Here is a 13,825-nt window from a genome sequence, read left to right as displayed (position 1 = left end):
AAATAAAAGAATTCCCTGGTGTCTAGTGGTTTCAGAATATATTTTAAAAAAAATGTGGGCGCAACGAAGCGAGGGGTCACTTCCGATTTTACTAAAAACAATTCCCTGGCTCTAGTGGGCTTTTTTGCCCCCCGGGGCCAGAAACGCCCAAAAAATCAGGCTGTCTGTCCCCAGGGGGTGTAGAATATATATATTTTTTAAATTGGACACCCAGGAAGCAACCCTTGCCCAAGGGGTTGCTTCCATTTAAAAATAAAAGATAAAAGATTTCCCTGGTGTCTAGTGGGGTTTTCTGAAAGGCCAAATTAACAAACTGATCTGACCCCAGAGGCAGAATATATTTTTATAAAAATATGGGCCCAAGGAAGCGACCCTTGCCCAGGAGGTCGCTTCCGATTTCTCTATAAACAAATTCCCTGGGTCTAGTGGGCTTTTCTACCCCCAATGGTTCCAGAATTGGAAAAAAAAGGACGATCTGCCCCCAGAGTGGGCAGAAAAGTCTGAAAATATATTGGTCCCCTTAAGAAACGACCCTTGCCCAAGCGGTCACTTCCTGTACACATTTAAAAAATAAAAAAAAAATTAAAAAATCCCTGATGTCTAGTGGGGCATTCCTCGTGCACGATCGCGACGCTGTGAGCGATCGTGCATCAGGAATTCCCTGGATTGGGACACTGTTTCACTCCCTCCCCCGATGCCTCAAGGCACCCAGTAAAGGCCCCCCCGCCCCACCGGAGAGCCAAAACCTACCTGCTCTCCCTGGACGCGCTGGAAACAAATGGTTTCCAGCGAGTCCAACGCTTCCTGAGGAAGTGTGGGGCGGCTCTGGGGTGGCGGCAGAAACTTTTCCGCTGCCATCCCTGTTGGTGCGGGCACGATCGATGCCCCAGTGGGGGCTGTGCTGATGACGGAGCGGTTCCGAATATTTAATCAAATAGTGTAGCAGAAGCGAGAGGTCATTCTGAAGAACTCTATCCTGATGGGAGACATGCTTTACATTATTAAACCAACTTTTTTTTTTTTAATTCACAGTAAACAGTGCTACTCGATAAGCTTGAGTACTACATGCAAAATGAAGCAAATGCATGTTTGCTTTTGTCTTGCGCACTGCAAAAATATTTCTGTAACATCATTAATTGGAGGTTTGATGGACTTGTAGTGCTTGTGTTTTACCTTAGCTCACAGCACAAATATAGTTGTTTAAGCAGATAATTCCACTGCTTTTCTTACTTTTTGGTAATAATAATTCAGAACACTCGCTCTTTAGTGTAATATGGTTAGCATGATAAACTGCTGAAATTAACACTTTAACTTAAACTGTGTAGTTCTTTGTTACTTGGATATGGACCATATTCATATACATGAGAATATAAAGTAAGGCTACTAAAAGTAGAGAACCGCTGTAATGCACATACGAAACATAGCACGTTCTTTCAAATTGAACGCTTAGTTGACCCTTTGTGCCTTTATTTCAGTGGTTGAAAATTGGTGGTGGGCTACCGGCACACTTGTACAAAATATTCTCCATCATTAGGTCAGCCAGTGTGATCTTTCTGTTGAAGTTATGGCTGCATTGAGTTGATTCTGGTAATCAGTACTTCTCACATGCCAAATGTGCTACCTCCAGGAAATAGCAACAATACTAGAAAAGTGTCATAACCTGAACTAGAAGTACGGGGCACATTAGCAAGAACCTCATTAAAATTATCGCTGTTTTAGCGGCAGAAAACTGCCGCTAAAACAGCAATAATGGGCTTGCTAATATGCGTTATAGAATTCAAATAGAAGCCCAGGTTAAATGTGCAGGACATCTAACCTGGGCTTCTATTGAAATATATTGAAATGGCCCTTTTTGCAGGGTTATCCCCACACTTTTTTCTTCTTCCTCCCTTGTTTTTCCTGACCTGTGGTTGTTGGCAATAGGACTCTGGGCACTTTACCACTGCTGTTCAGTGCTAAAGTGCATATGCTCTCTGTGTAAATCGTTATTGTAATTGGTTATCCATGATTGGTATATTTGTATCACCAAGAAGTTCCTAGTAAAGGGCACTGGGCTGGTGGTGCAAATGCTACTAGTGGGCCTGCAGCGCTGATTGTGCACCCACATGAGTAGCCCTAAAATGGTGTCTCAGGCCTGCCAATATGGAAGGCCCAAGGTACCCCCTGGGTAGGTTGCAGTGTATGTGAAAGGTAGAGCATGTACTAGTGCAGGTGACATGCTCTAGTAGTGAATTACAGCCATTTTCGTTTTTCACTATTGTAAGGCTATTTTGCCAATAGGCTATCATGGGGAATGATGTGTACACTGGTTCCCATAGGAGCAAGATAGGACATAAATGTCTGGTATCCCTGAACTCAGAATTTAATAACACATCATTTGGGAAAGGTGTTTTTTAAATCCTGTGTTTGAAAACAGCACTTTTAGAAAGTAGCTGTTCTCTCGTCTAGCCTTTCTGTGTGCCTTTGGCTGGTTGTGAATTGACTGGTTTGTGAGTGACAGGGCTGGGGGATTTCGGGAGACAGAATGAGTCCGCCCAGTGGTGTATAGAGAGATCTGCCTCTAGATGGGAGGGGGGAGTTGCACCTGGGACCTGAATAGGACAGTTCCTGCCCCCCACAGTGCTGGCTCCACCCCCTGTGGTGTGTCTGATGTCTCTGCCCTGCAATGTGAAAGGAGAGAAGGAATCATGTCAACAAGTGCTCCAAGGCTGTGCATTCCCTCCACAATGCTGGCTCCACCTCCTGTGGGGCGACTGATGTTTCTGCTCTGCACTGTGAAAGTCATGTAAACAGAGTGCTCCCGAACTGGTCTGGACCGGGCTCAGAGCCCTCCTGCACAAAGGGAACAAAGACTTTTAGGGGTATAAGTACAGAACCCCAGACTACAGAAAATTAGATCATCCTGGAACCAAGAAGGAACCTCTACCAAGGAGAAAGCAGGAAGACTGAAGAAGGAAGACTGTCCTGCTGTTGCTTTGCTGGACTGACCTGCAGTTGCTTTGCTGCCAAGGAGAGAGGAAGGACTTTGCTTTGTGCTGTGTCCCCTTGCTTGAGGGAATCTCCAAGGGCCTGAAGAAGAGCTGGCTCCCTATTAAGAAGTCCCAGGAACAAAAGGACTTCACCCCCAGCTTCCCTGAACTCTACTGAGAGAGGTCTGTCCTTCCTAGAGTGCTTGGGTCAGTTGTGGTGCCTCTGGAAGTTGTACCTGTGTTGGGAAGCTGGAAACCAAGATTTTAAAGACTTTCTGCAAGTTTTAACGCATCGCTCGCTTGCGGAGCGCATCCCCGTCAGTGCGAGGAAATTCCCACCGCCGCGAAGGCCGAGATCGTCGCAGCGCCAGTTGCCGCTACCAGAGTCGTCACATCTTTTGCTTGCAGGATGCATCAGTCCGGTGCGGGAAGATTACCAATGCTGCTAGTATCGTCGCAGAGTCTGTCGTCACTGGGTGAGATCGTCACACCCGTCCACGCCCTAACGAGCCCAGAGGCCAGGGATTATGTCCAGGGGAACGAAACCATGACCAAGCAGGCGAGTCTTTCCTACTCTGCTTAGTCATTAAAGGCTATTAGAGAGCTACATTTCAATAGGAGCCATAGCCTAACCATCACTAATTGTGCCAATAAATTCCTGGACATGCTTGAAGCCCCCATAGCATGCAGGCAGTGTCACTTCACCACTGTTACCCAGGAAAAGGTGACCCCTGTAAACAGGAGAGCCCCATGCTCCAACGCCCTAGAGATAACAAACCTACTATATAACGTAAGATCCCTGGCTAAACACCCTCTGGAAATTTGGAACATGATTGCCTCCCATGCTCCCACGTTATGTTTTTTAACAGAAACTTGGTTGAACCCCACTAACAGCACCATGATCAATCTCGCTATCCCGGATAATTATAAACTTATCCACCTAAATAGAGAGGGAAAAACGGGTGGAGGTATAGCCATTGCTTTTCAAGATTATCTAACAGTAAACTGGCTATCCACAACCTGCAATGAAGGTGTGGAATTGGGTATTTTTAAGGCTACTCTGTCAGCATCTGACTGCTGGTACGGAGCACTTGTGTACCGACCACCAGGTTCTAAATTGAACTTTATTAATCAATTTGTCGAACAAATTGCTTTACACGCCCTAGCAACCAGGAGATTTCTCCTGCTTGGAGATCTTAATTTTTATGGAGAACTTACCTCTAATCCAGAGGTTAGTAAACTCTTTGCCGCTTTGGAAGCTTTAGGACTTACTCAAAAAGTGGAGGGCCCAACCCATCAAGCCGGGCACCTGCTTGACTTAGTGTTCACAAACAATGATAATCTTAGATGCAGCCCTCCTATCCCTCTCACCTGGACAGATCACTCGTTGATCACCTTTTCCATACATCGAACCTCGGCAAAAAATATAGAGATAGTTGTTACTAATAAGTCAATCCAACGCAGGTCATGGTGGAACCTCACTTTAAAAATATTTGCCGAGTTCTTCTTCAGTGACTCAGTCAACATCCAGTCGGAAGCTCCCATAAAACTGGAGACTTTCACGGCAGCGCTAGAATCGACCTTTGATGAGACTGTACCCAAGAAATTTGGACCTGTCAACAGGCGCCCGCAAAATCCATGGTACACGGACGATTTAAAAGCGGACAAATTAAAATGCCGACGACTAGAAATATCTTGGCACCTCTGTAAAGACCCCCAAAATAAATCCATATACAAACAAGCATTGGCTAGCTATCATTGGAACCTAAAGGTAGCGAAACGCAGCTTTATTCTTAAGCAAATCGAACAGTCGAACAATTCTCTGAAGACTCTGTTCAGCATTGTTAAAGACTTTACGTCCCCCAAAGCCTGCAGCCAGGTTCCAAATGAATCTCAGGATGTATGCCATTCTATAGCCACTTTCTTTCAGGACAAGCTATCCACCATTTATGATAATTTTCCCCAGATAGCTCCTTCTGTTTCCGATACGCTGAAAGAGCTAGAAGAAAAACGGAGGAGACCAAATTGTTTCCTGGATAATTTTAATTTAGTTACAATCGAGGAGGTCCAAAAAGACTTAGCCGTGGGAAAATCAGGATCTCCCAATGACCTCTGTCCCCCTAGAATTATGGCCCTCTTAGCTAAGAGTTGTGCACCAGTAATCTGTGAAATTTTTAACTGTTCCTTCTCCATGGGTATTATTCCATCTCTCTGGAAAGAAGCAGTGGTCCTTCCCATTCTTAAAAAACCTAAATCGGACCCCACAACTCTAAGTAATTACTGCCCCATCTCTCTCTTACCACTACTGGGGAAAGTGTTGGAGAACGTCATAAATAAACAACTGAACCTCTCCCTGGAACAGAATGAAATTCGCCCGGGTTTCAGTACTGAAACCGCGGTTTTAGCAGTCACTCGCTAAGACAGACCATTGACTCAGACGGTTCCGTGAATCTGATCCTCTTAGATCTCTCCGAAGCTTTTGATACCATCTCTCATTCCAAGCTAGCGGAGAGACTATCGGACTGTGGTATCAAAGGAACAGGCTTGAAAGGGCTACAATATTTTCTGTCGGAGAGAACACAAAAGGTCACCCTAGGCCCCTTCTCCTCGGCCAAATTGCCTTTAGACAAAGGGGTGCCACATGGCTCCTGTTTAAGCCCTACCCTTTTTAATATATACATGGCCCCGTTAGCCCAGATAGTGGAACAGCTGGGCTTTAAAATCATCTCCTATGCAGATGATACGCAGCTCATGTTCACTATCGGGAAATGTCCAGAACTAGAAAAAACACGCTTTACTAATGCCATGAAGCTGATCTCAGACTGGATGACGATGAACTATCTCCAGCTAAATCCAGGTAACCGAGATCATGCTTATGGGAAAAGCACCAGCTATCTGGTCAGAAGACTGGTGGCCTGAACAACTAGGTGCCGCCCCTATTCCCAAATTATCTGTGAAGAACTTGGGAATAAAAATTGACCGCTCCTTGTCCATGAAAGATCACATCATCACAACCACTGGCACTTGCTTTTACAGTCTTCAGCTTCTTCAAAAAATATTCCCTTTTATTCCCACCACTCACCGCAGAACCTTGGTTCATGCAATGGAGACAAGCGGTTTAGATTATGGCAACGCCTTGCTGGCTGAGGTGGGATCAACTCTTTTGTCTAAATTACAAATTGTTCAGAATGCGGCCGCGCGAATGATTCTGAATCGTCCCCCGGGCTCTCCTTCTGCTCCACCACTCAGAGAATTGCACTGGCTCACTGTAAAAAAGAGATCTTTTTTTAAATCTGTTGTCTCGCTAACAACGCCCTTAGCAAAAAAGGCCCTCATTACCTACAAAATAAAGTAATTAAATACTGCCCCAGTAGGAGGCTGAGATCCACCACTCATGGATTATTACGAGTCCCTAGAATCCCTCCGACTCGGGCGGGTGGTCGAGCATTCTCTTATTTAGCTCCCAGATACTGGAACCAACTCCCACAGGCCTTACGAGCTATTTCAGATTATGGTACCTTCAGGAAACAGCTAAAAGCCTTCCTCTTCAACGACTAGATCTGTCCAACTCCTGCCACCTGTAGATAAATTTGCTAGTCAGCGCCGTGATACCCCAGGGTGATTTGAGCGCTTAATAAATTCTAACCTAACCTAACCTTGCTTGCGGACCGCATCACGTTGCTGCTTGAGTCGTCGCAGAGCCATTGCATCGTGGGGCCCGAGAGGAGAAGATCATGCTGAGCTCGCGCATCATCGCCGTACCGGAGATCGTCGCCGCCCCGAAGATCATCGCATCGTACCTTTTGCGAGCCGCTTCCACCGAAACCCGTGCACCGGAATCCATGCAAGGTATCGCATCCCTCGCCATACAGACCGGAGTCACCGCAACATGCCCGGTACATCCAGCAGGGTTGTCGCATCGCTTCCCCAGGGTCTCAGGAGTGGCGCATCGCTTGCTTTTCAACGCTACAGCTTTCACTTGGAACTTTTGTCGCATCTAAAGGTACTGTTGGCAAAAACGTGACGCAACTGTGGATTATTTCAACGCAAGCTTAAGAACTCATTTGAAACCATATTCTTGAACTGTGTATGTTGGATTTTTGTTGTTTTGGTCTTGTGTAGTTTAGATTAAATACCTTTATTTTTCTAAACTGTTATGAAGTCAGTTTGTGGTGTTTTCACTGTGTTACTGTGAGTGTTGGTCCAAATACTTAGCATATTGCCTTTGATAAGCCTGACTGCTCGTGCCAAGCTACCAAGGGGGTGAGCAGGGCTTATCTAAAGAGTGTATCCTTCTTACCCTGACTAGAAACAAGGGTCCCTATTTGGACATTGGTACCTACCTCTGCCAACTAGAGACCCCCAGTTCTAAAAGAATTCTATAACGCATATCAGCAAGCCCATTATTGCCATTTTAGCGGCAGTTTCCTGCCGCTAAAACGGCGATAATTTTAACAAGGTTCTTGCTAATATGTCCCTACCTTCCTAAAAATCTGCAACAGGTGCAGATGGAGGCATAATATGGAAAACGTAAACTTTTAAAGAAATTGCTTGTTAGACGCTTTGGGTGGCTTGTCTTTGTTGGCTCACTGCTGCACTTTTTACACAGCTTGAGTTACTGTATTTTGCATATGACTGGCGTTTGGGGCAGAATAGAGAGGCCAGAGGTATGAAATTGCAAATTTGGACATAGAAAAGCATTCTTATTGTTGGGCCTATGGCCCTCCTTAAATGAAAGGGAAAACAAATGGTGCTTGTGTAGAGTGCTAAAATGCTCTCGGGCAAGTGGGTGCAACTGGGAAAAAAGCATTCTTGTTGAATTTTTAAAAAAATGCACGTGGTTACCATTGGATTGGATTCAATGGTAATAGCATTTCCTAAATTCCCATTTTGCATTTAGGAAATGCTATGCACATGGAATCAGGAATTTGCAATAGGAAATCCCTGTTTGCAACTTCCTATTTTGGGTATCGCAAAATGCGATGTCTACTTGGAGAAATCACTTTTTGCGAGTGCTTTTCTTCTGTCGCACAAATGATAAGGCTATTTAGCATTTCTTTGCAACCAAAAATAGTGAGTTGGTCTATTAAGAAATGCTAAATTACTTCGTACATATGGGCCATATTTTTTATTAGGTTTGAGCTGCTCATAGTGAAAAGGTGCATCTGGGATAAAAACAAAAAAGTGCAGTACGATGCCTTTAGATGCCTGTGATAATACTCTATTTGCTGGTTCAGCCCAGATGATTTCCATGCCCAGCGCCAATTGTACGGGTATCAACACTTGGGGTCTGGGGAAATTCCATTCGATCAAACTAGGCTCAGCATGTAGGGAGCTCACACTTAGCAGACTACATCCCAGGATATATGCTTTTTCCATTGTCAGCAAATACTTGCCAAAGTTTCAATCTTCCTATGTACAGATAGGAGCATGACTTTGAACGGGAATATTTTCAAAGAGCTGCACCACCCAATCTTTTTTGAAAATGTGTTTTTATTGTTGCCATCATATAGTAAACATTAATGAATAGTCAAGTTTCATTGCAGCGTCAACATTCAGCTGCAGTCAATCAGTAGAGCAACTTTTCAAATTTTCATTTTCTCCCCAACTCTAAACGTACTACTGAAAAAGGGTCAAGATAAACGATCCGTATCATAAATCAAGTATCTCATTAGCGTGAATAGAAGTATCACAAACATTATTCATATTCTCTGTCACAAACAATTCTGCATACATGTTCAGTATCCAGGTCCCGGGCAGTCCCCAGCCCTCAATGCCCATCCCCTTATGTCTTACATCACTCCACCTCTTCCTCCTCCCCAGAGCTATCTCCATTCTCATCCTCAGGCAAAGGCTCACAGATATCCCCTCTATATGAGTTCCATGGTGTCCATATTTTGTTCCACTTGCGCGGATTGAGTCTCTGTTTATAAATCGCCCTCTCCGTTAACATTAGCACATCCATGTTCCTGCACCACTGCGACAACGTCGGAGTAGTCAGCGCTCCCCAGTTCTGTGCAATATCGCGCTTCGCCAGCATCATACCAATGACCACCCAACGCTTTCCCTGCGGTGACAGGTCGGTTGGGCCCCACACATTCAGTAAGCATACCCGAGGGTCAGGTGTGAATGAGGTCTGTAGGGTCTGGCTGATCGTACGCGCTACGCGTCTCCAGTATGTTTGTAAATTGGGACAGTCCCACAAAGTATGGAACAGCGTACCCTCCTCCCCACAATTCCTTAAGCAATATGGGTGTTCCGCCCTGTGTATTTTGTGTAGTGTTGTTCGGGTGTAATAAACCCTATGCAGTATTTTAAATTGGACCAGTCTGAATCGTGTGGATATACCTGCCTCCCTGGGCGATGCCAATGCTGCGTTCCATTCCGTTTCATCCAAGTCCCCAATCTCCTCCACCCACTTTTCTCTCAGGTGCACCAGCGGATCCGGTAGGTTGTTTAACAGTTTACGGTAGGTGAGGGAGGTAGCACTAGCCTCCATATAGTCCGTAAGCAGTCGGTCTTCCAACGGAGCCGACTCCGGGACCGTCGCCCCTATTTCTAACACAGACAGGAGTGCGTGTCTAACTTGTATATATCTGTATGTTTCAGTCACACCAAGTTCATACTGCTCTCTCAGGGTTGCAAAGGAGAGTACTGCACCTCTCGACCATAGATCGCCAACCGTGGATATCCCGATGGTATCCCATCGATCAAACCCCTTACTGTTGCGCAGATTACCGAGGGCCCTGGAATCCCATAGTGGCGTGAGTTTGGTAATCACCCCCTCCCAACCAAGCCGCCTCTGAGCCCTATGCCATATATACACTGTGTGCCTGGTAGGTCCCTCCAGCTTCCCCACCAGACCCTTGTTGTAGAGCGGGGCCAGAAGGGTGGTCGTGCCCAATTGCCTTCTATCCGCCATATAGGCCGGGTCTTCGTGAGTACCATGGATCCATTGGTTGATCACCTTAAGGTGCGCTGCCCAGTAGTACAGTTCAAGGCTTGGGAGCGCTATCCCCCCGCTGTACCAATCTCTAATCAACTTCAGTTGCGCTACCCTAGCTGGCCTGCCACTCCAAAGCAAGGTGGTCAGTTGTGCCGACACTTGGCGGAAGAACAACAATGGGACCACCGCCGGTGTATTCTCTAGGACATATAGGAAGCGAGGCAGTGCCAGCATTTTAAAGAGTGCTGCTCTACCCAGCAGTGTCAGGGGGAGGGTCTTCCAGTGGCGCACGTCCGCCTTCAACCTGTTCATCAGGGGCACTAGGTTCAGCTCCAAAAAAGTCGCAGAGTCCCTTGTGATTTGAATCCCCAGGTATCGGAAGGTACGGGGTTCCACGACCAACTGGCAGTCATTAGGCATGACCGGGGGGCTGCCCCGTATCATAAACAGTATGGACTTGGACCAGTTTAGTTTATATCCTGATGCTGTACCATGTTTCTCACACAGGGCTAGCAGGACCGAAATACCAGTCTCGAGGTCCATGAGGTAGATGAACATGTCATCAGCATACAGGGAGACCCTATCCTCCCAGCCATCACCCCACTGTATGCCCCTCAGCAGCTCGGTGGATCGGAGAATCGTGGCCAAGGGTTCCAGCACTAACGCAAATAGTAACGGTGAGAGCGGGCACCCCTGTCTTGTGCCCCCCGCCAATGGGAACTCCTTTGAGATACAACCATTGGCCGTCACCCTCGCCACGGGTTCGGTGTACAACAACCTGACCCACAAGATGAAGCCGGGGCCAACACCCATGTGCTCCAGGACCGCAAAAAGATAGCGCCACTCCACCATGTCAAACGCCATTTTGGCATCCAAGGACAGCACCGCTGCTGGTTCATTCAGTCGTGGGGCGCGTGCCAGCACTCCGTGCAGTCTTCGCAAATTCAGCGCTGTGCTCCGGTGTGGCATAAAGCCCGATTGGTCCGGATGAATTAGTCGCGGTAGATGGGGCAGTAGTCTAGTGGCCAGTAGTTTCGCCAAAATTTTGTTTTCGGCGTTAAGGAGCGAGATAGGGCGGTATGATCCGCATTCCTCAGGGGGTTTGCCGGGCTTCGGTATTGCCACTATTGTGGCCATGCGTTGGTCAGGGGGTAACAGCCCCTGCTCCCGGCTTTCCTTGTACATTTCGAGCACGGGAGTGGAGAGCGTCTCAGACATGATCTTGTACCATTCAATCGGCACTCCATTAGGGCCCATTGCTTTTCCAGGGTGTAGCGCCGCTATGGCTATCTGTATCTCTTCGGACGTCAGGTCCGAGTCAAGTCCGTCCCTAGCGTCCTGGGGGAGAGTACGGGTCGGTACCCCTAGGAGTGACCCTTCCACCATCTCCCGTGTGACTTCAGTTTCAGGGGAGTAAACTGACTTGAAGTGGTCTGCTAGGAGCTCCACTATTCGATCCGGACTGGTCTGCAACACTCCTCCCGAGTCTTTCAGCTGCAGTATGGCCCTCTGTCCCCCACGTTTCTTCTCCAGCCAGGCCAAGAGTTTACCTGCCTTATCGCCTACGTCATAGATCCTATTCGTAGTCGCCGCCATATCGCCCACCACTTTGCGTCGTAGATGGTCGGCGTGTCTCCGCTGACACAGCCGGAGCTTGTGATGTGTATCCTCACTCGGGTTACTCTCATGGTCCTGTGTCGCTCTGGCGAGCTGCTCCTCTAAGTCTAACAACTCCTGGCTCTGTGTGCGTTTATGCTGTGCGATAACCGAGATCGCCTGCCCGCGAAGAACCGTTTTGTAGGCTTCCCAAAAGGTTACATGAGAAGTCACCGATCCCTCATTATCAGTGAGGTAAGACCTCGTGCCCGTTTTTAAAGCCTTGGCTATTACAGGTTCTTTAAGAAATCCCGGGTAAATAGGATAGATGCGCCTGTGAGTGCATACCCGGCTGGACAGAGTCAGTGTCAGCGGGGAGTGGTCAGAAACCCCTCGTGGTTTGATGTCAGTGTCAGCGACATTGAGAAGGCCCCCTCCCAGTGTGAGGAAGTAGTCGATCCTCGACAGGCTATCGTGGACTGCCGAATAGTATGTGTAATGCTGGTCTTCTGGGTGAAACTGCCTCCATATGTCCACTAAACCCTGCGCTTCCATGAAGTCAAACAATTTGGAAGGCCCTGGTGTATGTGTGCGTACAGGGTAGCGGTCTTGGGAGTTGTGTGCCACCGCATTAAAATCACCCCCCACTATAAGATCCCCTTCCGGGAGGTTCAACAAAAAGTTCCCCAGGTCTGGGAGAGCTATGGTGTGCAGCGCTGGCGGGATGTATACTGAGACCACATTAAGCGGCCTCCCCTCCCACTGTCCATGGATCGCCGCAAAGCGTCCCTGTGTGTCGGCACTAACTGAGTGTAATATAAACCTGGACGATCGGTGCATCAATATCCCCGTGCCCCGGGACCCCTTAGTAAACTCAGAGTGAACAACCATACTATAGCCTTTCCTATCTAGGGCCCGAATTGCCGTGCCGGTCAGATGAGTTTCCTGCAACAGGACCAATGCTGGGGTGAACCTCCTTATGCTCTGTAAGACCAATCCTCGCTTTATTTTGTCCCCCAGGCCCCTGACATTCCAAGACATTAGGCTCAATGGTGATGCCCGCCCCATTCTAGCGTCACCCCCCACCATAGCAGAATAAGCGGTAAGTCAGCCGACGTCCGCAGTGCATGAAACAGCTTGTGAAGTGAACATGCACTCTACGCTGCAACACCACTACTCTACGCATTCGTAAGATACGGTACAGTTTCTGACCCCGTGTAGTACTTAAAAACCAGACGTACATCCTACCCCCAACTCCCCCCCTCCCTGCCCCCATGCTCAACGGACTCAAAACTGCCCGCCCCCCCAACTCAGCAGAGTGCCTGATCCCAACCCAAAACATAGTACTTGCTCGCTGGGGTGAAGGACTCTCCGGTATCAGCGGCCCCCATCTTCGGCCGCGGAGGCCCTCAGCCCAGTGTCCAAGGCGGCATTGCCGGTCAACATTGCAGTCATTTCAGCCATATAACAACTGCGAATCACTGTTCCTCATCATCACCCTCTTCCTGAAGATCAAGCAAAGGGGAGAGCGCCTCCGCTCCCTCCCCGGCGGATTGTGAGCTCTGTCGGGATCCTGTAGTACGGTGCTTGTTCTGCCTGTTAGAGCGACGCGGGGGGTCCACCTGTCTCCAGCCCTCCAGCCATTCCTGCGCCATCTCCGGGGAATCGAAAAACCACGTCTTATTGTCTGCCACAATTCGAAGTTTGGCCGGAAAAAGCATTGAATACGAAATTTCCCGAGCTCTCAACTCCTTCTTCACTTCGAAAAAGGTTCTCCTCCTCCGTGCGACCTCAGCCGTGTAGTCCGGAAAAAAGGCTAAAGTAGAGTTCTGGATCTTAAGAGGGGGCGAAAGTCTCGCTGCCTGCAGGATGGCATCACGATCCCTGAAATTAAAGAGTCTTGCTATGATCGGTCTGGGGTTAGTGCCCGTTTTCCGGCGTCCACCAGGGACCCTGTGTGCCCTTTCCACCGTGAAGAAGGCCGAGAGCCCTTTAGGCTGTAGTTTCTGCTTGATTAAGTCCTCCACGTACAGGTCCATTGCTCTCGTGTCTTCTGATTCCGGCACACCTATGATACGGATGTTGTTCCGTCTTGAGCGCCCTTCCTGGTCATCGAGCTTTTCACGCAATTCCTTATTTTCCTTCAAGACGCGTTCCATACCAATCTGCAGCTCTGACACATCTTCCACCAAAGACTTGGTCACCACTTCCATATTATTCACTTTCTCCAACATCTTATGGAAGTCCGCTCTTATTAGCGTGATTTCGGCTGAGATTGACCCAACTGTGGCTTGTACTTGCGTGAGGGCCCGCT

This window comes from Lissotriton helveticus, chromosome 4_1 (genome assembly GCF_964261635.1).
Source record: "Lissotriton helveticus chromosome 4_1, aLisHel1.1, whole genome shotgun sequence".
Taxonomy (NCBI): Eukaryota; Metazoa; Chordata; class Amphibia; order Caudata; family Salamandridae; genus Lissotriton; species Lissotriton helveticus.
Note: the sequence above shows the minus strand (reverse complement) of the source record.